Genomic DNA, 26,372 nt, shown 5'->3' on the forward strand with positions numbered 1-26,372 from the left:
AGGCAGTCTATGATTCAGAGTACACTTCACTTTGGGAAGACACGGGTAAAGGTAGAGTCAAAGAATTAATCCACAGCATGGTAATTTCCAGCTGAATCAGGGCATAGCCAATATTACTTATGTCTGAAGTCATAAGCGAAGAGCCTCTTACATAAGAAATTCTGTGGAGATTTTCATGCAACAGTGTAAGGCTGAACAATTTTACATTCTGATGGAAAGAAATCAAACAGGAGTCTTGTACAAGATGAATGGATGTGTTCAAAGGTAAGAAATTAATGGAGTTATACAAGTAGACGGGATAATGGAGGCATACAAAGCGGAATCACTGAGGCGTAACAGATGGGGACAGCGTAGATTGTTGGGATGTTCTGAGGAAAAGGTAAAGTACTTATAAATGATTGATTACAGCAAGTAGGATACTTCTATTGTCCTGAAGAAGGCAGGGTTTCCCATGGGAAAGTCCATTCTGGTGGTCTTTCAGGACAGAAATATCTAATTTCCTCATACGTAATTGCAGCAAGGCCAAACCTCTAGAAGAACAAAAAGTAGGTGTAGGCTCTATGAGTCCCAGAATTCTGACTTTGTACCAGAAAGGCAGAATGTTTTAGTAGAAAGAATACTAATTTGATGTAACGAGAGACCTGAGTTTGAATCTCATTGTAGCCACTTAGTAATCATATGAGCATGGGAAAATAATTTCTAATGATAATAGTAACTAGCATTTATACATCATTTTAAGGCTTGCAAAGCATTTTATAAATATTATTTCATTTTACCCTCAAAACAACTCTAGGAGGTAGGTTCTATTATAATCCCCATTTTATAGATGAAGAAACTGATGCAGACTGAGGTTAAACGACTCGTTCACACTCACATGGTAAGTGTCTGAGGTCTAGATTGAACTGTCTCCAGGTCCAGGGTTCAATCCACTGCATCACTGAGGTGACTCCAATTCACCTGACTCCCTGACTCTCCCTAAGTTTTAGTTCTCTCACCTAAAAAATGGGAACATGAACACTTTTTCCACTTACTGTTTGTTTTATTGTTGAGGAGAGCGCTTTGTAAACCTTAAAACAATATTATTAGGAGGTATTGTCATAAAAAGCTGGGGAGATATGAGTGAAATCTATAAAACAGTGACTAATGTGGAAAAGGTCGACAGAGGCTCATTCACTTAATTCTGAAATACTAAGATATGGGAAAAGGGGATTTACTTTAAAACTTGTATAAGGTAATTTTAGGAAAAACAAAAGGAAGTATTGCATTACGTCACACAGCGGGCAATAAACTTGTAGAATCCATTATAAAATGTGGTCTTGAGAGGAATCAGAAATGGACGAATTCATGATAGAGCCATAAATGGCCAAGGGGGTAGAATAAGCTTAACTTTCAAGGTTGCCATAAAATAGGCTATCTGTGTTCACTCATGGCATCTCCCACTGTTCTGTGTTGCTAATAGAATGTCAGGGGAATGGAACATGAGTCTGATTCACTGTGGGGGTTCCTGTATCTCCATAAACTTTTGCAGTGAAACTGTTTCCAAGCCTCAGGTCCACCATGAAGGGAAAAAAGCTTTGGTGTCATGCACCCAGAGGTCTGAGAAGCTGGTAAGGAGCATGGTTGAAACAAGAGAAGGGCAAGTTAACATTTCAAAGCCTGGCACCATTCAAGTAAATATAAAATTAACATAGAAAGAGTCCCACAGAACTTCCCTGGCTCTCAGATGAAATACATTTGTGATTACGATGATTTTGCAATAATGAATTGGTCATTGGAAAATATGCTGAGTATGGCCAGCCCAAGTATTTCTTCACAGGAACTGCAAGTTAGCTCGGAATAGCTGTTTGACCTTTGTCCCTCAATTGCAAAATAAGAGGATTGTACTTACCAATTGCTTAAGGTTTCTCCCAACCCCAAATCCTATATTCTTGTATTTGGGTCACTACCTCCATTTTGCAGAAGGAGAAAGGAAGGCATAATGGAAGGAGGGAAGGAGGGAAAGAAGGAAGGAAGGAAACAAGAATGAAGGGAAAGAGACAAGGAAGGATGGGAGGAAAGAGGAAAGATGGAGGGAAGAAAGGAAAGAAAATAGGGAGGAAAGGAAGAAAAACAATGAAGGAGGGGAAAATGAAAGAACAATGGTAGAAAGGAAAGGGGGATGGAAGGAAGGATAGAAGGAAAGAAGGAGGAATAAAATAAAGGAAGAAAGGAAGGAGTAAGAAAGATGAAGTAAGAAACTATGGAATGATGCCCTTGAGTGCTTTGTTCTGGTTCAACTTATCCTAGTATGAACAGCAAGCAATTGCTGAGCCTAAATTGAGGGAACATTCACTATCTATCCCTGACCTATTTAATTACAAAAACAAATACAAAGATCTAGAGAAACTTTCAATTACGTATCTAACAATCAAATAATTCTCCCTCCATTAAATTTCCTAGCTATGACACATGTTGAGTTAGAGCTTTTCAGTGCATAAATCTATCATTTGTGGTTAAGCTTTTTGTGGGGGGGGGGAGTTTTATTTGTTTGAAGGCCACTGGAGCATTCTGGATATGACAGGGAAGGAAAGAAGCCTACTATGTATCAGGCACTATGTTTAAGTACTTTGCAAATATTATCTCATTTGGTCCTCACAACAACCCTTTAAGCCAAGTGCTATTATTATCTCTATTTTACCATTGGGGAAACTGAGGCAAACAGGTTAAATGACTTGCCCAAGGTCACACAGCTAGTGAGGTCTGAGGCCATATTTTTAACTCCAACCTTCCTGACTCCAGGTCCAGCACTCAAGCCACTTCACCACCAGCTGCCTGAATCTCTAGATTGGTCCAAGTGTTCTAAAAAATAATTTGGAATGATACAAAAAAGTTATTAAACTTTTCATATTTTTTACCCCAAAACCCCAGCACTAGGAATTCAGACAAAAAGAAAGTTATTAAAAATATTAATGGAAGTGCTTTTTGTGGTAACAAAAAACAAAAATGGAAAAAAAAATTAGTGTCCATCAGATGGGAAATGGATGAAGCAATTGTTCTGTACGAATGCAATGGAATCTTATGGTGCCAGAAGAAATGATGGAGAACCATGAAAGGACTTGTATGACTTGACACAGAGTGAAGTAAGGCAGAGAATATATATGACTCCAATAATGTGATTTAAAAACTCAAAAAACCAACAGAACTCAGAATAAATGCAACTATCAATATCAATTCCCAATGTCAAATGACTGCAGATGTCAAATGTGGTAGATGTTGCCATGCATAGTTGCTGTGTTAGTTTTGCTTGACTTTTTTTTGCAACAAGGCATGGTTCATGGGAAGGATAGAGAGGATTTATAGGGAAATAACTGTCAAATTAAAAAGCATAAGTATATTAATAAACATAAAAGATAAAATAATATGACATGATAGCTGAAAAATAAACATAGTCTTAGGTTGCATTCAATGAGCTATAGAAGCCAGAATAAGAGCTGTCATAGATCCAGCATAGCATGGCCTGTTTAGACATCTGCAACATTGGATTAATTTCTGAGTGCCGCTTTAGGAAGACCATTGACAATCTGGACAGTATTTAGTGGAGGAAGACCAGGTTGGCGATGGAACTGAAAATCATACCATAAAAGGATCAGTGTAAGGAATGATTGATGTTTAGTCTGGAGAATATAAGACTTAAAGAAACATAATAGCTATCTCCTAGTATTCAAAAGACTTTCCTGTAGAAGAGGGATTGATAATTACAGTTCACATTTCTATAGCACATCAAAGTTTGCAAAATGCTTTACATGGTGTTTCACTTAATTCGTACAACACACCTGTGATACGGTAAGTATCATTATCTCCAATTTAAACATGAAGAGACTTAGGCTTAAGGGGACTTAAGTGCCTTGTTCATGTTCACAGTGAATATCAGAGGTAGGATTCAGACCCAGATCTCTTCTGTTGCTGAGTCCAGTGTCCTTGCCAATATGCCAAGGAAAGAACTTGTTCCATTTTGCTCTCAAGCACGAATCTAGGAGCAATGGGAGGAAATCTTGAAGGAGAAAATTTGGGGTTCAATACAAGGCAAAATTTCCTAACAATTAGAGATTTCCTAAGTAGATGCCTTGGTGGTAAATGATTTCTTCCTCCCTGAAGGGAACTCTTCAAAGTGAGGTGAACCATTTGTTAGGGGATTTTGATTTAGGCATTGATTGAATTACATGACTTAAGTCCCTTCCAAAATTGAGATTCTGTGATCAACAGGCTGATCTGATATATCTAGTTACAGGAATATCCCCTTCTTCTCCAACCAGTCCTTGTATGACCCTCCCAAATTGTATACTTGGTCAGAAAGGACAACCTTCCTCCACATCACGATTCATCTGTGCAAGGTACATAGTTGCTGAGCTCTCCTAGAGACTCCACTGACAGTAATTTACTAAATGATACCCAAATTCCCTGAACAGATTAAAGAACTGACCTCATATGGTAAGGCTGCCTTTATTTAATTTAAATCAATGGAAACTTTCTCTGAGAGGCAGCATATGGCACTGGGACCTGGAGTCAGGAGATACAGGTTTGAAACCTGGCTCCAATATTAGCTGTTTGATCATGGGGGAGCCATTTACTTCCTTGAGCTTCCAATTCTGCAACTATAAAGTGAGGCTAATTACACTTGCACTGCCTACTCAACTGAATAATTGTGAGGAAAGCACTCCATGATCCTTAAAGCTATCTATAAACATCAGATTTATTAATAAAGATTAAAGAATTACCCTATTCTACTGCTCCCTTTCTTAGGTGTGCCCTTTAAGCATTTATCAAAGTAATTAGACAAGTAATTGGGATATGGGGAAATCCGAGTTTCAGATGACAAGCTCTTTGTGCAATTCTCCAAAATGCTAGTCAAAAGGCATTCATGAAAGCCACATATCAAAAGGAAATTTCTTCCCTCTCTGTGCTCCCCAAGACTTCAAAGGCATTAAAAAATTCAAATAAAAATTCAAACCAATTCCAATAGAGTGGTCAAGTTTTAAGGAGATGGGGTCAATGCCACTGGCTCAATATTTTTTTAATTATTCCCCAAAGGTTTAATTTAATTTTTTTGGTAATTTTCAAAATTTTACACTTAAATACCAAATGAGAAAAGAAAAAAAGGTCATTGCCCTGTACATGGAAGACCATAAGAGAGGATTCAATTTAAAACAATACATTTCCATTTCAAGAAAACCCATATAATAAATGTTATACATTGTTTTCAAAGCTGTCCAGCTTTCCCTTGTTGGTTTTTTCTGCTGAGCGCTTTTTAATTTTTTCCCCCTCCCTCACCCCGACTCTAAAGAAGGCTACAATTAAGCATGGATATATATATATATATATATATATATATATATATATATATATATATATATATGTATACATGTATATATATGTATATACGCATAGATATCTATAAGCATACACACATATACACTCATATACATATATGTAAGACTGTACTAAGCTTATTTCCTTCTATCTTCTGTTTCTCTGAAGGCAGATAGCATCTTCCTTCATAAGTCCAAGTCTTTCCATGTTTTTCTAAATTAACCAGCTCAACATTTCCTACACCACAGCAATACTCCTTTCTGGATTCAAACAACATCTTCCTTCATAGGATCTCTGAGGTTAATTTGGGAATTTATAATAGTCAGAATGACTTGGTTTCTCAAAGTTGTTCTTAAAACAATACTGCTGTTACTGTATATAATGTTCTCTTTGTTTTGCTCATTTCACTCTTCATTATTTTGTGGAGGTCTCTCAATATTTTTCTAAAATCATTGAGCTCATCATTTCTTAAAGTAGAGAAATATTCCATCCTGAACATATGTCCCACGGTTTGTTTAGCCATTCCCCAATTGATAGGCATCCGATAAGGCAGTCCATGAACTTATCTACCATTACCTTCTGCCTTTGCAATTCTCATAGAAACAGCTCTGTGTCAGCTGTATTTCACAATCCCACGTCAGAGTTTCCCCCTCCCCATTCCCTAATTTAGTTAGCTTGATTAAAATCTGAGCATTTAAAGCCATAGATTCTAAATGCCTATTAAGAAAAAAATTAGTTTTCAGGAAGAAATTTAACATTAGTACTGAAAAAAAGAGTGAAATGTCTGAGAGCTGGGGGAGAGATCATTGGGCCCATCCCTGCTTTCAAAGGGATATCTAAGCCATCCAGGATAGAGAACAACCTATTCTCTTTTTAAGGGTAATTAGAGCAGCTTATTCCAACATCTTATATTTAGATGGTTAAGAAGCTCTTTCTTCCAAGCCCTAAACAAGGGCTGAATACATATCAGGTATTTAATAAAAACTTGTTTATATTGAATTTACATGATCTCAGGGTAGTTTAATACATTTATAAAGACACTAGATTTAATTGAAGCCAGAGAAAGTACAGGGCTTTTCAGAGCTGCTGCAATCCCAGAATCTTTATGTCAAACATACATTTATGACAGTAGGACCAAGCAGTGAAGATTTAATGGCATACAAGGCACACAATAACAGGGCAAAATGTATAACAGACCATAGACAAAAACCTTGGGCTGGTGCTCCCCTCCCTATCAGTAAGCAAATGAGGGCTCATCCACATAGACCAGGAGCTCTGCAGAGACAACCTCACGCCAATATCTTATTTTGGAGCTAATTTAATCTACAATTGTCTCTATACTTGGTAGTCATCTAGCTCGCTAGCTAGCAAATTCCTTTTTCATGCTACACTAATCTTTATGATTCAAAACTACCTTCTGCCTAGTTGAGACAACATCTTTTCATCTTCTGTCTTCACTCCACCCCTCCAACACACACACTTTAATCTCTATTCTCTTTAGCTCCTCTGACTGAGATCTTTTCCATTGCACACCTTTCATCTTTTTTTACGCCATAAAGTTGTTTTATTAAACATTTTTATTTATTAAAAGTAAATATTTTATTGATGCTCTCTCTCCCCTCCCCTTTTTTTTCCTTGGCTCATTGTTACATCTTTCACCTTCTGAAACTCACCGAAACCTGGATTAGTCTTAGAAGCATGCAAGAGCAGAAAGAGCACTGACTTTTGAAGTCAGGGGACCTGGGTTCGAATGCTACTTTTATTATATACGTAGTCTTGTGTGACCTTGGGGAAGTCTCAACTTTTTTTCCAACTCACAATTTCTTAAGGTCTCAGTTTCCTCATCTGTAAAAAGAGGGTGTTAGACTAGAAGGGACCTTTTAGCTGTAGATCTGTGATACTGAAGACACTATCTCTTGCACTTCAATTCTAGCTAAACATTCTTCCTCTCCACCCCATCCCCAACCCTGCTCCCCACAGAGGATAGGAGGAGGAATCAGCATCAGTATGTCCTTTGTACCCTACTCCAAGCTGCTAACTTTCCTGCTCTGATATACCACTCATCAACCTCTCCTCTTTCAAAGTTCACAGTATCTCTATATATCAGTCTGTCCTGCTCCTTGTTGAGACCATCTATAGCATACAGTCACCCTCTCTTTTCTCTTTTTTTATTTTTTTATTCTTTTAAAAATTTTTTCGATTATTTATTTATTTATTATTTTTAGTTTTCAGCACTGATTTTCACAAGAGTTTGAATTATAAATTTTCTCCCCATTTCTACCCTCCCCCCACTCCAATATGGTTGCCCCATTCCCCGGTCAGCCCTCCCTTCTGTCACCGCACTCCCCCCCCCATCCCCTTTTCCCTTACTTTCTTGTAGGGCAAGATAAATTTTTATGCCCCATTGCCTGTGTATCTTATTTCCTAGTTGCATGAAAAAACTTTTCTTTGAACATCTGTTTTTAAAACTTTGAGTTCCAAATTCTCTCCCTTCTTCCCTCCCCACCCACCCTCCCTAAGAAGGCAAGCAATTACATATAGGCCACATGCATATCATTATGTAAAACCCTTCCACAATACTCATGTTGAGAAAGACTAACTATTTTTGCTCCTTCCTATCCTATCCCCCTTTATTCAATTTTCTCCCTTGACCCTGTCCCTTTTTGAAAGTGTTTTGTTTTTGATTACCTCCACCCCCATCTGCCCTCCCTTCTATTGTCCCTCCTTTTTTATCTCCTTCCTCTTTCTTTCCAGTGGGGTAAGATACTCAATTGAGTGTGTGTGTTATTCCCTCCTCAGGTCAATTCTGATGACAGCAAGATTCACTCATTTCCCCTCACCTGTCCCCTCTTCCCTTCATACAGAACTGCTTTTTCTTGCCACATTTATGTGAGATAATTTACCCCATTCTATCTCTCCCTTTCTTCCTCTCTCAATATATTCCTCTCTCATCCCTTAATTTGATTTTATTTTTTTAGATATCATCCCTTCATATTCAACTCACCCTGTGACCTCTGTCTCTCTCTCTATATATATATATTCCCTTCAGCTACCCTAATACTGAGGTCTCATGAATCACACACATCATCTTTCCATGTAGGAATGTAAACAAAACAGTTCAACTTTAATAAGTCCCTTATGATTTCTCTTTCTTGTTTACTTTCTCATGCTTCTCTTGATTCTTGTGTTGGAAAGTCAAATTTTCTATTCAGCTCGGGCCTTTTCACTGAGAAAGCTTGAAAGTCCTCTATTTTATTGAAAGTCCATATTTTGCCTTGGAACATGATACTCAGTTTTGCTGGGTGGGTGATTCTTGGTTTTAATCCTAGCTCCATTGACCTCCGGAATATCATATTCCAAGTCCTCGATCCCTTAAAGTAGAAGCTGCTAGATCTTGTATTATCCTGATTGTGTTTCCACAATACTCAAATTGTTTCTTTCTGGCTGCTTGCAGTATTTTGTCCTTGATCTGGGACCTCTGGAATTTAGCGACAATATTCCTAAGAGTTTTCTTTTTGGGATCTTTTTCAGGAGGCAATCAGTGGATTCTTTCAATTTCTATTTTACCCTCTGGCTCTAGAATATCAGGGCAGTTCTCCTTGATAATTTCTTGAAAGATGATATCTAGGCTCTTTTTTTGATCATGGCTTTCAGGTAGTCCAATAATTTTTAAATGATCTCTCCTGGATCTATTCTCCAGGTCAGTGGTTTTTCCAATGAGATATTTCACATTGTCTTCCAATTTTTCATTCCTTTGGTTCTGTTTGATAATATCTTGATTTCTCATAAAGTCACTAGCTTCCACTTGTTCCAATCTAGTTTTTAAGGTAGTGTTTTCTTCAGTGGTCTTTTGGACCTCCTTTTCCATTTGGCTAATTCTGCCTTTCAAGGCATTCTTCTCCTCATTGGCTTTTTGGAGCTCTTTTGCCATTTGAGTTAGTCTGTTTTTTAAGGTGTTATTTTCTTCAGTATTTTTTTGGGTCTCCTTTAGCAAGTCATTGACTTGTTTTTCATGGTTTTCTTGCATCACTCTCATTTCTCTTCCCAATTTTTCCTCTACTTCTCTAACTTGCTTTTCTAAACCATTTTTGAGCTCTTCCATGGCTTGAAACCAGTTCATGTTTTTCTTGGAGGTTTTTGATGTAGGCTCTTTGACTTTGTTGACTTCTTCTGGTTGTATGTTTTGATTTTCTTTGTCACCAAAGAAATATTCCATTGTCTGAGTCTGAATCTGAGTCTGTTTTCTCTGCCTGGCCATGTTCCCAGCCAACTTACTTGACCCTTGAGTTTTTCATCAGGTAATGTCTGCTTGTAGAGTATAGAATACTTTGTCCTAAGGTTGAGGGGCTGCACTGTTGTTTTCAGAGGTACACAGCAAGCTCTGCCACACCAGTACTCCTCCTCCCCCAAGACCCGCCAACCCAGACAGGACTCAGATCTAAGCTAGCTCTGCACTCCCTCTCATATCTGCCACTTAATTCCTCCCACAGGGTGGGCCTGGGGCCAGAAGCAACTGCAGCTGTAGTTCTGTAGCTGCACCACCTCCACTGCCTCCAGGGTGGAGGCTGAACCTTGAACTCCTTTCATTCTGTCTCAGCAGCTTTTCCCACTAACCTTCTCTGTTATCTTTGGTGTTTGTGGGTTGAGAAGTCTGGTAACTGCCACAGCTCACTGACTCAGGGCGCTAGGGCCTGTTCTGCCTGGTTCCCTGTCTGGTTGGTCCACGCGGCCCATGCTGGGCTCTGCTCTGCTCCCCAGCCCCGTGTGATAGACCTTACCGAGGGACCATCCAGGCTGTCCTGGGCTGGATCCCTGCTTCCTTCTGCCATTTTATGGGTTCTGCAGTTCTAGAATTTGTTCAGAGCCATTTTTATAGGTGTTTGGAGAGATCTGGGTGGGAGCTCATGCAAGTCCCTGATTTCCAGCTGCCATCTTGGCTCCGGAAATCCACCCTCTCTTTTCTCAAAGAGTTCAGTACCTAGTTCACAGTCTTCTTCTCTTCTTCAACCTGTACCCTCCTCTTTGGTAATGAATGTTGATGATTTTTGGAACACTTTAGTCTCCAAGTTCATCAAGCTCTGCAAGTCCCATGACCTCCACCTTCATTTACTTTAACATCCCATTAGAATAATCATACCTTAGACCTCATTATCAGCCAAAACTGTTCTTCTTCCAAGATCTTGAACTCTGGAATTCCCTTTTCACATTCTCCTTTTATCCTCTCTCATTGCAATAAGCCTCCTAAACTTGCTCTTCATCCTCACAAAAACCCTGGGTCCCATAATACCTCTCAATTCTCTCAGCCTGTCAACCTTGGTCTGGCCTCATTTTCACGCCTTCAATTTCAAACCTAGAATGAACCAAAAAAGGCACTGTTTTCCATTCTTTCCTCTCTTGCTTTTTTGCTCTTCATGCCCTGCTAAAAGCTCAACCCTAGGTCATCCTTAATATCTACTTTCTGCTCGTACTCCTGGGAAGTCACAAAAGCATAAGGACCAAGTTCACTACAAATTCTTAATATCTAATGTCAAATGGGTCCTCATCACTGCACGACAATCTGTTTATTCCTCTCAAATTGACTCCCTATAGTAGTGCTCACAGTGTCTCTTTCAAGCCCCTTCTCAAGCTCCCAATTTCACACCATTCCCTCAGCAGATGACCTCATCTCTTACTTCATTGAGAAGACTGAGATCCTCCATGGTGTTCTCTCCCTTCCCTTCCTTTACACCTGAAAATCTCTGTGTATCTTCACATATTCTTTTCCCCTTCTATCTAGTCTCAGGAAATGAGGTGGTTTATCTCCTTGCCAAGGCTTACTTGTTCCATGAATTCTGTACTGTCCTGGATACTCATAATGAACATCTCCCTAGCTAGTGTATCCTTTGCCTCTTTCTAAAGACATGCTCATGTCTCCCTTATCTTAAACACACACACACTTTTTTTTAATAACCTTCCTTTGACCCCGCCATTCCCTCAGATAAATTATAACCAGCAGCTCAGAGGAAACCAGGCAGCTGGTCCATCAATTAGCATTTATTAAGTGCCTATTATGTGCCAGGTTCTATGCTAAGCACCAGAGATACAAAAAGGCAAAAGACATTCCCTGCCTTCATGAAACGTATAGTCTAATGAGGAGACAGTAAGCAAGTACATATATGTGTGTACGTGTATTCATACGTACATATGTATATGTACATGTGTGTACATATAAATAGATACACACACACAAGCTAGCTACAGGATAAGCAATCAACCAGACTTAATCTTGGCAGCAGCCAAGAATCTTGGCAACATACCATCTCATACTTATGTCTCTGGTGACTGCACTGATGCCTTTTACTCCCCTTCTTTTCATTATCCTTCATTTTTGATGGAATGCAGGGGCTGCCTGTCACATCCTTTGGGAACTTCTGTGTAATTCCATATGGCATGTGGGATGTTTTCTTGCTTTGTTTTTTTAAAAGTCCTTTAAAACCAACAGGTATTTAGAAACTTAGGAAAACTCTCAGCAATGGTTGTTGCTAGTTAAATCAATAAAGACTTTGACCAGGAAAAAAAAATCTTGGCAATAGCCAAAAGTCCTGTCTCTTTGGCTTATTTTGCTGAGTTTCTTTTTTTCTTCTCCTCCCTGGGAACCTTATAATATAGCTTGGATATAGGGGTGGGGAACCTGTGGCCTCAAAGCCACATGTGGCCCTCTGGGTCCTCATGTGTAGTCCTTTGACTGTATCCAAGCTTCACAGAACAAATCCCCTTAATAAAAAGATTTGTTCTGTAAAACTTGGACTCGGTCAAAAGGCTGCAGCAGAGGACCTAGAAGGCCACACTTTGAGCTGCAGGTTCCCCACCCTTGTTAGCACATGTCTAGGTTTCTACATATGTGTGTAAAATGTCTCCAGTGCTTTTGTAAACTGGTTTAACAGTGCATGTCAGATACAGGATAGATTTTTATTTCTTCTCTTATTTATTTCTTTGAACATTCAGAAAACACGCAAAGGATTTAAGTAGTCCATAAACAATCAATACCATTCTCCCATTTTCTAGTTAATCTTGCCTCCCCACTCCCAGCCCTCTATAGTGTCCAAGATTCACAGCCACCACCCTTGGCCTTACCTCAAAAGGGAAATGAACTTGGAGTTATTAAGAAGGCAACCCAGCCCCACCCCCAAATTCTGGTGTCTCACTTTCACTCCAGAGACACAGACAAGTAGGGATGTACTTGTAAATGTTTAACAACTGGTTCTCTGAAAATATAGAACACTTTTTAAGTTTAGTTTGCATTAATCACATTTTTCCATCACCGTCTTAAGTCTAGACAATCAAAAAGACAATAAATCAAGCCCTGATTCTGTGCTTTTTGCTGATTCCTGAGGAGTAATTGTTCACACTGAAAGTGTGGCGCCAGTTTGTCCAGGCTGTTCCAGGCCTAGAGGCTTTACACAACCTTATTGTATCCAAGGCTTAGACTGCCTTTGGACAGAAAACAAATTTGAACTTGCTAAGATCTGCATTGTCTGAATAACTGCTAACAGTAACAAAGGGCAAAGTTCAGGGTGTTTGCCTCACCACTCTAAGGCTGATCAATTCCATGGGCTTTAAATGCCTTGTGTCCCCTTATCTCTTATTAACATTACTAGAAAGGGGAGCCTTCACAATTCCTCACCATCTACCAACTTCAGTTCCTTTTGATCTGACTTCTGATCACACTGCTCTCCTGAAACTGTTTTCGTGAAGGTCACCAGCGATCTCTTAATCTTGAAATCTAATAGCCTTTTCTGAGTTCTCATCTCCCATGACCTTTCTGCAGCATTTACATTATTAACCACCCCCTCCTCCTGCGTGTTTTTTTTCTCCTATGGCTTCCTTTTTCTCTACTTATTTTCTGCCCCATTCTTCTTGATTTGTTTTGCTGGCTTATTGTCTTCCTTCATTCTCTAAGTGTGGGTCTCCTGAAAGGCTCGGTCCTAGGACCTCTTCCCTTTTGTCTTTATAATATCCCTTTGTTCATTTCATTTGTTTCCATGGGTTCAATTGCCATTTCTAAATGGATGACTCCCCAAACTATATATTTAGTTTAGTTTTGGGGGTTTTTGTTTTGGAGGCAATTGGGGTCAAGTGACATGCCCAGGATTACACAACTAGTAAGTGTCTGAGGCCAAATTTGGCCTCAGGACCTCCTGACTCCAGGCCAGTGCTCTATGTACTATACCACCTAGCTGCCCCCTATATATTTAGTTTTGATCTTTCCCTTGAATTTCAGGTCTGCAAGACATTTCTGCCAGCACATTCCACTGACATCTCAAATTCAACATGATCACAATGGAATTATTCTTCTTCCCCCCTAAATCTGTACTTCTTCTCAATTAACCTATTTCATATGATGGCATCCCAATCACCCAGGCTCAAAACCTCAGAGCCATCTTTAATTCTTCCTCTTCCTTCATCCACTATATCTAATTTGTTGCCAAATCATGTTGAATTTTTTTCCTTTTCTCCATCTATGACCTTATTCGCTTATGACTCTGATGCTTTACTGTGGCATGGAAATGAGCAGGGGTTCTTATATACCAGATGGCACAGGAGCTAGAATACTAGATTTGAAGTCAGGAAGATCTGAGTTCAGTTCCTGCTTCTGATGCTCACTGTGTTCATCTGCCTCAGTTTCTCCATCTGTAAAGTTGGAAAAATAATAATAATAAACACCATATGGAGGTGTTAGGAGGATGAAATGAAATAACATATGTAAAGTTACTATATAAATGCTATCATCATCATCTTTGTCAGTGGACCACAGGCAGGGCCTACCAAATAGAAGGGCTTCAAGTATGCATGTGGCAACTAACTCTGTGCCTGTTGTCTAAGACCAGCCTGGCTGAGCTCTTATTAACAAAAGGTTGACCACCAAGAGATCATACACACACACACATTAATATATTAAATAACATTGTATATAATTTATATTAATATGTAGTGATATATTTACATATGTTTATATGTATATAATATATGTAATTTATATGATGTGATAAGAGTTACTGTAAGTTTTGTCAGATCAGGATGAACTGAACATGTCTGCAGCCAGGTGGGAAGAAACCAGGGGAGAAGCAGAGTGAGAAGAACAGGGTACTGAGAGAGGGGGTGACATTTTCTCTTTTCTGTTTGGAAGGTTTCTTATCCCATCCCAGTAAAACAAATGTAGAACATTTTCAGCCTGTAGGGGCAGCACCTGTGCTGTTCATTGTGGGGGTAGTCTATGTACATGGGCTCTGGCTTCCATGGGATAAAGGAGAGATTGCAATTTAGATATCAGAGAAGAGAAACTGCCTCAGAAACTACATCTTTGTAGTCTTTAAAGATGGAGGAATTTGGCAAAAAAGAGAAAGCTCACCTTCACTTGGAAATTCCTTTCAGGACCCAAGCAAACTTCTAAGGAACCTTAAGATTCTGGGTGGTAGAATTTAGAATTTCCTCTTCTAATTACCCAGTGCAACCTTGTTCTCCCAGAGAACAAACACTGTGCAAAGACATTTTAAAATGCAGCTATTTATGCTGATGAAAAGAAATGACAATGGCCTTGGAAAAATGGATTGGGGTTCAATCGGTATCACTAATGAGCTGGGTGACCTTGGGCCATAATGACACAACTACTCACATTTAGAGAGCACACTATGGTTTACAAAGAGCTTTCTTCACCCTAATCCTGTTCAATTTGTTTGAGGATTGCAACTCCATTTTACACATGAGAAAACCAAGGCTCTGAAAATTAACCAACTTTCCTGTGGTCACACACCTAATAAGTGTCTAAGGTGGGACTCAAACCCAAGTCTCCAGCATTTCTTAGCAAACCATGATTCCTCTAATAACAATAGACAATTTGTTTATATGGCAGGTCATAAGATTTAGAGCTCTGGGGGGACCTTAGAGATGAACTGGTTTGACCTCACCAGATGATGAGGAGAAGAACACTAAAATCCACAAAGGTGAGATGAAGATTGTATCACAGACAGAATTAGAACTGAGGTTCTTAGGTGATAAATGCCATGATTCTTCTACCACACCCTGAAGACTTTATGTTTGTAAGCCTTAAAACACTATACAAATGCTAGCTATTACCAATATTGTTATTATTATAAAGTACCTTTCACACACAATATCTCATTTGAGCTTCAAAACAACCCTGTGAGGTTCTCTAAGTAAAGCAAATTATCACTTCCATTTTAGGGATGAAGTAACCAAGGGTGAGAAATTAAGTGACTTACCCAAGGTCATATGACTGTAATGTTAAGCAGGGTGGGATTTTTTTTTTTACTGTTTTCTCTTTTAGAATGCTAAAGTAATCAAGTGCTTTTGATTAAGTCTTACTAGGTGCAAAGCCCCAGGCCCACACCCTTTTGCTGATTAGATGCGGAGCCTTTGGGCCCTAAGAAGGGCATATAAACTCAGAGGTTAGCATTTTGTTTGGGGCTCTCACTCACTGGAAGAATGTTGGTATAGAGACTCTGGGTAGCCGCTGGAGCACGCCTCCCCCAGGCTTTGAAGAAAACTCAGATGTTGGTGCTTCTCTTTTTGGTAACTATGTATGTGACATCTTAATCAGACAAAGACTGTCTGTTGAATTGTGTTATTTGATCTGTTGATATTTTCTGTTTGTAATTTCTATTTGTGTTTGCCCTGAAGTTCAGGGTGCTGACTTTTCCCCCTGAACTAAGTGAATGATATATGTATGTTTGATTAAAGTGAGATTGTTAACCCCTTAAAGTTGCTTTCTTTAGAAAAGCAGATCAAAGAACCTGTGTTGGCAGCCCTTCTGTGTGCTAGTGTTATTGGCCTTACACAGCCACAGCAGCTGCTAGCAACATTGTTGTTACAATGACTAGAAAACTGTAGGGCCATGAGTTGAACCCATGGCTTTTGGCTTCAGGTCTCCTACACTTTCCACTGAATGATGCATATTATATCATTTGGAAATGTGAGGGGACTGGACTAAATGAACTCACAGGTAACTTCTATGATTTTAAGTTTGTGCACACATATATTAACCAAAAACTATGTATTACCTAACCACTTATAAACAATGTTCTGTAATAAATGTATTTTATCCTTCAAAACAGTCTTCTAACTCTCTGCCTTTGCATATGCTTTGGATGGAATTGAGCATGTTTAGCCTGGAGAAAAGAAGACTCAGGAGAATTTAATAATTTTCTTCAAGAATCTGATGGGCTGTTGCATGGAGGAAGGACTGGACTTGTATGGCCCTAAAGAGGCACACCAGGACCAATGGCTAGAAGCTGCAAAGAGGCCAGTCAGTGTCAGGAAGCATTTCCAAAAGACAATGACTAGTTCATAGTCTTTTTCTCCTCCCCAACTCCCACCTTCATATTAGGAGACCTCAATATACATACTTAATGCTCTCTTAAATACCCTAATCTCAAAGTTCTTCAACTTACTCATTGGTCAAACCCTTGATCTTGTCATCACCCATCAACAAGCCATTTCTGTGTCCATGAACTTTGAAATTCCCTGATCTGATCACAATCTATTGCCATTGCATCTCTCCCACTGCCTTGCAACCCTGAACCCTGTTCTTCAATGTCTAGTTTCTTGATTGATCAGTTCTTTCTGAGGCAAATCACCCCTGCTCTAGTTACATGCTCCTCACTGCCCTATCTTGACCCGTTGGTGAACCAGTTCAGCTCTCTTCTTCTAAGCACCTTTTCCCCTTAAACGATCACTGACATTGCTCTGCCAAGCTTCACCCTAAGATTTCTCTCATGATCCTTTTCCTTCACTCCTACTTGTGTGCTTCTGAGGAATCTGAAGAAAAATCACAAAACCGTGCTGACTGGATCCACTACAAACTCATGTTACATTGTCTCAACAGGACCCTCACTGCAGCAAAGTAATCCTTCTTGACTTTCCTTAATTGACTCTCTATTCCAGTCACCATAGTGGCTTTTCAAAATATTTCATCGTGGTGCAGTGAATAGAGCACCGGCCCTGGAGTCAGGAGGACGTGAGTTCAAATCTGACTTCAGACACTTGACATGCTTACCAGCTATGTGACCTTGGGCAAGTCACTTAACCCCAATTGCCTGGCCCTCCCCCCTCAAAAAAACAAAGAAACAAAATATTTCATCTCTCCTCTGAAGCTTTAATAGCTCCCCTCCCCCTCCCCACTCAGCTGAGAACTTGGCCTCATATTTTACTGAAAAAAAAAACAACCAGTGAATGGCCTCAGTTTTTTGGGGTTGTTTCTAAGATAGGAGCCGTCAAGAAAGTAAAGTGGGATAACAGAATATTGGACTGCAATTGAGGGGAGCTGAGTTCAAGCCCTGGTTACTCGTAATGCCTCTTTGAGCCTCATCTTTCTCTCTGTGAAATGAATGCCTTACTACCTGTGTGTTCTTCAGCAAGCTGCTTCACTTTCCTGGCTTGTTTCCACAAGTGGAAAATGAGAGTATTGGAATAGCTAGTATTAATACCATTGCTGTGGTTTGTCCTTCATTCTCAAAAAGGACCAATGCCATTGTGAGAGGAATGTTTTGACTTTTGTCTGATTCGGATTTAAATGAGGCAAGGCTGAGCAAAGTCATCAACCTCCCTTTCTCCTCCAGTCATCTAAGTCCAGTGGCAAGACAAAGGTCAAGATGACTGTCAGTGGCCCAGTAATATTTATATATCCCTTTGAGGTTTGCAAAACACTTTATATATCCTATCTCATTTGATCCTTGCAACAACCCTGTGAGAGAGGTGCTATTATTATCCCCATTTCACAGTTGAGGAAACTGAGGCAGACAAGTGAAGTGACTGGCTCAGAGCCAAATAGCTAGTAAGTGTCTTCCTGGTTCCAAGTCCAGCAGTCTATCCACTGGATCAACTTCACTGCCTAAATAGAATAGATGGTCTCTGAGCTTCTTTCCACCTTATGTACATGTACATAGATAATTTCTTGGTTTGTTTTTTTTTTGGTAGGGGGGATGGCGGGGCAATTGGGGTTGAGTGACTTGCCCAAGGTCACACAGCTAGTAAGCGTGTCAAGTGTCTGAGGCCAGATTCAAACTCAGGTCCTCCTGACTCCAGGGCTGGTACTCTATTCACTGCGCCACCTAGCTTGCCCCTATTTGGTTTTTTTTTTTTTTTTTTGGTTTGTTTTTTTGTACATAGATAATTTCTAAGGTCTCTTCCCCTGCTAAAAATTCCATGATTTTACGACGATTATCAGTTGGCTTATAGGAAAGGATGGGCTATGTTCACCACAGTACTCTCAGACCATTAAGTTTAGAGCTCTAATTAGCCCCAATCAATTAAGGTCCAGCAGAGGAGTGATGTTGTGAATATCTGGTTTCTGGGAAATGGACCAACATAAACTCGCTTTTAGAGAGACCAGCTGATAGCAAAAACTTCTCTTGTGGGAATGACCCAGGCAACTTTGGAACTTCTGGCAGCTGTATACCTTGTTAATTGATTCTTCCAGCTATCCTTGATTCACTCAAATATGCTGAAATCTACATATTGTGAAGTGCTTTCTTGGGGATGCCAGTGACTTTGGGCAGATTCTCCCTCTTAGGAGAAGAGTGCATTAGCACGAAATGGTCAATGATCCTCAGGATATGAAGGGCATAGCACTTCTTGTGTGAAGTTAAATGCTAGAACTGTGGTCTCCAAAGTGCAAGACTGTGGCATGGTTCCAAAGGGTGTGTGATAATTTAATCAGAGAATGGCGAGATGGATTTCCTCCTGACAATAGTCAATCATGGACTTGTTTCCAACAACTACTTCACATGCCTCACCCATGATTTTTCAACACAGATCCCTCTTCCCACTTCCTCCCACCATATTCTGTCATACCACTGGTATCCCCTAGCCATGTCAGGCCCTCAGGACAACATAACCTAACTATAACTCAGGCACCTGCAGAAGTTGGATAGGTAAAATTTTCCACCCCAGGATGCCCACAACCTGACCTGCCCTTTCTTCCCTCATCACCTTATGATTGTGGCGATTATTGGGTTTATGGCTGATAAGATTCTTGTGGTTGTTGTTCATTCATGTCAGACTCTTTGTGACCCAGTTTAGGTTTTCTTGGCAAAAAAATACTGGAGTATTTCCTCCTCTGGCTCATTTGACAGATGAGGAAACTGAGGCAAACAGGTGACTTGCCCAGGCTCACACAGCTAGTAAGTGTCTGAGGCTGAATTTGAACTCAGATCTTCCTGACTCCAGACCTGGCGCTGTATCCATTGTGCCGCCTAGCTGCCCCAAAGAGCCTTGACCCAGCTCTTTTATTTTTTTGGTGGGATAGAGTAAGTCCCACAGGATGAGCAGGCATGGATTGGTTATGAACTGTACCACAGATCTCTTTATATCATCTTTTCTCTAAAATCCATCCCTCTTTATGAATTTCTCTATTTCTGTTAAGGGTAATACTATCCTTCCAGTCGCTCAGGCTCACGAATTTGCTGGTATCCACAACTCCTCACTCTCCCGCCCCCCAGAGGTCAACCCCACTCCTAACAGTGACATATCCAATCAGATCCCAACTTCAAGACCTCACCATCTCTCCCCTTGACTATTGAAACAGCCTCCTAATTGGTCTTCAAGGCCTCTTGGTCTGCCAATGAAATCATGTTCTTACTATGATAATAGGTGTTGGGCTAAGCCCTGAGAATACGAGAAAAAGCAAAACCAGTCCCTGACCTACAGGGGTTCACATTCTAAGGGGGGAGACAACATGCAAATAATGAGTTACACACAGAAAATAGACAGAAGGTGATCTCAGAGGGGAAGACATTAGTAGCAGGGCAGATAGAAAATGATGGTAACTGGGTCTTGAAGGAAGTCAGAGAAATCAAGGGGAAGAGGTGAGAAAGCAGAGTATTCTAGGCCCCCCAAAGGGATTTTCCTAAAGTGAAAGTCTGATCATGTCTCTCTCCTACTTAATAAATTTCAGTTCACTCCCTATTGACTCTAAGATCAAATATCATTTCATCTTTATTTCATCCTTTTCAATTTCTATTTTGTGTAAGTTTTAAATGCACATGATTTTTAGTATGGTAGTATATTTAAATAACATATAAAGTAAATATTCACATGCTGGAGATGCATGATTAAAAATATAACTCCATGTATCTATTTATCTGCCTATAGATCTCTCTACACACACACAAATACATATATATGCATGTATATTCATTGATAAGGGTTGTGATCAAAATGGTATGGAGACCACTGTGCTAGATAATACTGTTGCCGTCTTTGGATGTATTTATTCTGAACACTGGCATGTTTCCAGGTTCCAGCCAGCCTGGTACAAAGAGGTAAGCAAACAGCATGTCTCAGCATCGCAGGAGAGGAAGGGTTTTAATCAAAGGGTTACATGTTCTTCCTAGGGAATCTGGAAGGGAGCTGAAGTCACAGTGGTTTTAGATCCAGGAGTTAGAAAGAAAATGGCATCCAGGAGACACAAAGGATTAATTGGGCAAACCTTCAAGATGGACAATGACCTCTGACATGGCTCCAAATAACTCTTAGTTCTTTCAAAAAATCAAACCACCTTCAATGGACACAGATCAGCTACCATTAAGGGTATTAAAAAAAATCTCTGCTACAGGCCCAGGAAGCAGTTTCAATAGACCTGCTTCACAAAGGATCAGAGCAAAGGAAGAACTGTTGCATTAAGTGTATAACCTTCCAAGGTGACTCCTTTGAAGAATGGATGGACAATATTCTTTTCTATGTGTAAACACTGGGATGATTGTTTTTTAAAATTCATCCTATATAATTTTACATATTCTGTTGGATCATCCTTATTGATATGCAATGGATATATCCATATTAATCACTAGATAAACTTGAGTTTTCTGAGTACGTATTTTTATAATCTTGACTAGTCATTTGACGAGTCTCTTTGGAGTATCATAGGTATTCAATATATGTGTGTATAGAAACAAATAAACACATGCATGTATATATGATACATACATGTCTATATGTATATGTATGTATACACACATATATACATACACACATATTACAGCTCTAAGAATATGTAATCCATAGCAACGAGGAATTTTCCAAGTCTTTGTAGGATAGAGATTCCAACAGCCCCTTACTTCAAAAGTTGGTCAAGGCCAAGGGCATTAATACTAAAGACCAATATATAATGAAAATCTGGAGCTCTAGGAGTAGCACATGCTCAAGGCAGTCAGCAGAAACACTGAAATCAACAATTCATTCACTCCAAAGCTAGTTTCCTCTCCACATCCCCCTCCCCAAATCACCAAAACATGTTGCCAACATGAGAAGTGCAGCCAGAAATCTCAGGTCAAACTGTGAGGGAAAGAGAAAGCTGCCAGACCTAAAGGCTGCATTATGACAGATGGGCTCAAGTGCTCTGGAAGCTAAATATATTGGTGACTATTCCTATAGAAGGCCTGGGTGGCCAATAGAAACCTGCAAAAAAATGGGATTTGAAGTTAGCTTCTTGCTGAGTCTAAGTCTAGCATTCTATCCACTATGCTATGCTACCCATTTGTGTCTGTAACATTAAGATGACCCTTGGATTACTAGCTATTTTTCTTATTTATATAATGGGGGACTGGTCAATGGTCCTCAGAGTATGTTTAGGGGTCTCTGTCTGCCGCTAACCTGTGTGGGAGGTTTGGTGAGCCGACTTCTGGGAAATGAATGATATGTGATGGAGAGTCATCCCCAACCCTCATTCAGGGCACGCATTGGTATTATATAACTATTTCTTAGCTTTGCTTAGTAGCAGTATCATAGCCAATGAAGTCTTTCACAACATGACTATTATGGAAGTGTTTTGCATAACGACACATGTATAAGCTATATTGAATTGCTTGCCTTCTCAAGGAGGGTGGGTGGGGAGGGAAGAAGGGAGAGAATTTGGAGCTCAAAGTTCTAAAAACAAATGTTAAAAATTGTTTTTTACATGCAACTGGGAAATAAGATATACAGGCAATGTGGTAGAGAAATCTATGTGGCCCTACAAGAAAGTAAGGGGGAAGGGGATAAGGGGTGAGCGGGGTGATAGAAGCAAGGGCAGACCGGGGAAAGGGGCAATCAGAATACCCACCATCTCGGGGTGGGGGGGAGGGTAGAGATGGGGAGTAAATTTGTAACTCAAAAATCTTGTGGAAATGACTGTTGAAAACTAAAAATAAATGAACTAATCTTAACTATTTCTTGTCCTCTTAATCCACAGTGAAGAAAAGCCTTTTCATTGGCTACTAATTCAGAACTAAGAGTTCATACAAAAAGTTCCATACAAAAACTAGATCATTCTTTTCCCTGGTAGTGAGCGAGGCATAACTGTTGTAAGCCTCCAAGTGGGGCAGGTGCAGATATTTTGGCTGTTTTTACCCCTGCCTTTAACCCTCCTCTTCCCTGAACAGAAGTACTATCAGATTTTAATAAACAAAAATCTAAATAAGAGTTGTTCATCATGAATACACTTTAAAGATGTATTTGTGATTTTATTGATTTAGGAAGATCTCAGTGATAAACTTCCTCTAATAATTCAACTTAGAGTCTTAGAGAATTACATGGGGGCATCGAACGTTTAAGTTCTCCCTCCACCGGGATTAACATGTGGCCATGAAGTCATGGTACCTCTGTTTCTTCGCTGCCTTGCTTTTGGTCATTCTTGCTCTCTGGTGAATGAATATCAAGACAGAGCAGACCAAACTTCTACCTTGTGAGCTCTGAAAGGGTGGAGGAGCCACCAGAAGTCCAGTGATAGGAGTACATGGCAAACACCGCCATGGCCATGGTGCCTGCACCCTAGCACTGGATGAACTCAACAGACACATGATGCAACTGAGGGTCATGCAATACGAGGAGTGTGCTGGAATGTGCTAGAACACATTTTTATTAGAAACCAATTTAAGTTTGGGCCCATTCACCCTAGGGGCCGAGATAGTAGAGGCTAAAATATGCCCTAGTTCAGAGGAGGTGTTTTTTTACTTCGGTTCTTGCTATGGCTTTTCAGTAAATATGCCTTTGAAAAAGCTATTCAATATTAATCACTTATTGATGATACCAATGAGATATCAATGGATTAAATAACACCGAAGAAATGATAATTGGCACTGGCAAATGATATTGGGGACGATGATCACTTATCATTGATATGGAGGAGAATATACTGGAATGGAAGCTGGAGATGATAGTTTAGAAGAACTCCAAAGCCCCGTGAGTATAGCCCTAGAACTTTAAAGGGGGTGATTTAGCTAGCTGTGCTCTGGGAACTCAACCTGCTAGTGTGAGTGTGGGTTGAGAGACTATGTCCAGAGTCTTGCTATGTGTATGTTATTCGTCTTCTCCCACTGGATTATAAACTCCTTGAAGGCATGAACAACGTACAAAGATTCAAATAATTAGCATGTCTATTTCATCCTTCCCCTTCCTTGAATAGAAATCCTATCAGACTTTACTGAGCAGAAATTAAGACAAGGCTTTTTCATCATGAAAAGTAGCAGCACAGTTTAAACAAACAAACTGGGTCTGTGATTTTATTGGTTTAGGAAGATCTCAGTGGGCACCCTCCTTTAACAGTAATAATAATAATTAGTGATAATTCCACTAAAGGTCTTAAAGAATTACTTGGGGGCACTGAAAGTTTAAATGACTTGCCCAGTATCCCACAACCAGTACTTATCAAAGGTGGGACTCGAACTTAGTTCCCTGTCCTTAATCACTGCCTATTGTAGATGACATGGGTTTCCTTGTTGAGAACTCATAGCAGCTACATATTCTTATTTTTACATAGGCTGGGCCTATATTAAGGGGTAAATGTTATCTGATTCATCAAAGTCCACACCATCCCGCTAGACATGAACAAACACCCCCACGAAAGATGAATGAGATAATGCCACACAAGGAGACTGATATCAAAGTGTACAAGACATTTTTTAATGGATTCTTGGAAGAAACTTTTGGAAAGAAATTTGAAGAAGGACAAGGATACTATAAATTTAAAAAGAGGGGTTGTAGGAAAAGCACACTAACATTTTTGAAATTCAAACTCCTATACAAATGAATTTCATGATCTCATATCTAATTCTTTTTTTAACCTTTGATAAATTCACCATTATCTACTAAAGTTCTACTCTTATTGGGGTATGGACCCTAAATGATTCTAGGTTTTCAAACATTTGGTTAGTAGAGTACAGGCCCTAGAAGCTCTTATAACCTGAAAAGGCTTCATGTACATGCAAAGAGACTAATTACCAAAGTATTGACCACCAGCTGATGATTTTTTTTTTGGTTACAGCAACTCACTGAACCTACCTCCCTTTCACATAGTCTGTGTATGGTCTGAAGTGACCAACATTCAATCTTCCACCTCAATGTCTTAATACAGCCTGTTTTTTACTTCCACAATGCCCTCTGTCTCTCTCTGTCCCTCTGTCCCTCTCTGCATCTTAGAATGCCTATTCTCCATTCAAAACTCTCTGTCCCTCTGTCCCTCTCTGCATCTTAGAATGCCTATTCTCCATTCAAAACTCAGTTCCAGCACTGTCTCCCCCATGAGGCCTTTTCTGACCCCTACACCTACATCTATCTATAGGGAGCCAGGTGCAACGTGAATAGAACACCTGACCTGGAATTGGGAAGACTGGAGTTAAAATCCAGCCTAAAACACTAACTGTATGATTTTGAGTGAGACACTTCACCTGTGTCTGCCTCAGCATCCTCACCTGTAAAATGGGGATAATAACAGCATATACCTCCCAGGGTTGTCAGAATAGAATGAGAGAGTATTTTTAAAATGCTTTGCAAACCTTAAAGTGTTATATCAATGCTCATTAATATTATAATTATATGTCCTCTATAAATTACTTTGCATTACTTTGTATATACTGTATATCTGCTTATAGGAGTGCATATTGTTTTGCCAATGGAATTTAAGCTCCTTGAGGGCAGGAAGTATTTTGTCTTTGTGCCTAGAGCAGTATCTGATGCAGAGTAGGGGCTTAACTCTTAATGATTGCTATATCTACTTAAGTGTGAAATGGATGTGAGCTGCTTCTGTACAGAAGGAATACCCAGTATCAACCAACAAGCTTTTATTAGGCATCAATAAAACCAAAGACCACTTGAAGTACTAAAGCATAATGTCACCATATTTTTTTTAACTCTCAGAAACTAAAGACATGAATTCATCATTTTTCAGAGCCACCATGCTGATTTAATCCTCTCACTTCATGCTCTCTCAGCAGATTACAAGGCACAGGAGACTTAACTGCCTTCATGTGACTCTAAGATCAAGAGTCATCTCTCTAGAAATGAATTCAAGTGCACTAATCCATGAGAACTTCAGACTGTAAAAGATCAGAAGCCTTCCTACCACCATTACCACTACCCTGATAAAAATAATTCTATCTTTTAGCAAACTACTTTAGCAAAATGTCTCCAACTTTCTTCTCCACCAGTTAGACAACTTTCCAAGTGGGAGCAATAAGATGGAGTCTATCAATATGAAAACAAAAGCCCAAAACATTGGGCTTTCCCATTGATATGTTCTGTGACTTTCTCTATGTCACTGACCATAATGGACCCTTCTCTCTCCTTCTTTCCCTCGACTTCCAGATATCATAACCGAGCTTATCCTTTGCCTGGCCCTCAAGTATAGATTCACTCATTTCAATTCAACAAACATTATTAAGCATCTTCTATCCATAAAGCATTGGGCTATCCTCCCCCTCTCCCAAAACTTCCCACCCCTCTTTTCAATTTCTATGAAAAGTTCTGCCATTCTTCCAGCCTTCCCAATTTGTAACCTGGCATTATCCTTGAATCCTCACTCTTCATCCCTCCACATAGTCAGTTGACAAATTTTGCTGTTTCTACCTCTTCAACACTTCTAACATCTGTCCCCTTCTCACTGCTAACAGTCACCACCTTACCACAGACCCTCATCACCTTGCATTTAGACTATTACAATGGCCTCCTAATTGGTCTCCGCGTCTCAAAGCTCCTCCTTCTCCAATGTATCCGCTAGA

At 39.8% G+C, this 26,372-nt stretch overlaps 1 protein-coding gene across 1 annotated transcript in view; it reads right to left on the minus strand.

Annotated features, from left to right (window-relative positions):
• Positions 1-26,372, minus strand: part of PGBD5 (piggyBac transposable element derived 5) — a 172,575-nt gene that overhangs the window by 24,495 nt on the left and 121,708 nt on the right. The gene's annotated exons all lie outside the window — the stretch shown is intronic.

Source organism: Trichosurus vulpecula, chromosome 4 (genome assembly GCF_011100635.1).
Source record: "Trichosurus vulpecula isolate mTriVul1 chromosome 4, mTriVul1.pri, whole genome shotgun sequence".
In the NCBI taxonomy this organism is placed as follows: Eukaryota; Metazoa; Chordata; class Mammalia; order Diprotodontia; family Phalangeridae; genus Trichosurus; species Trichosurus vulpecula.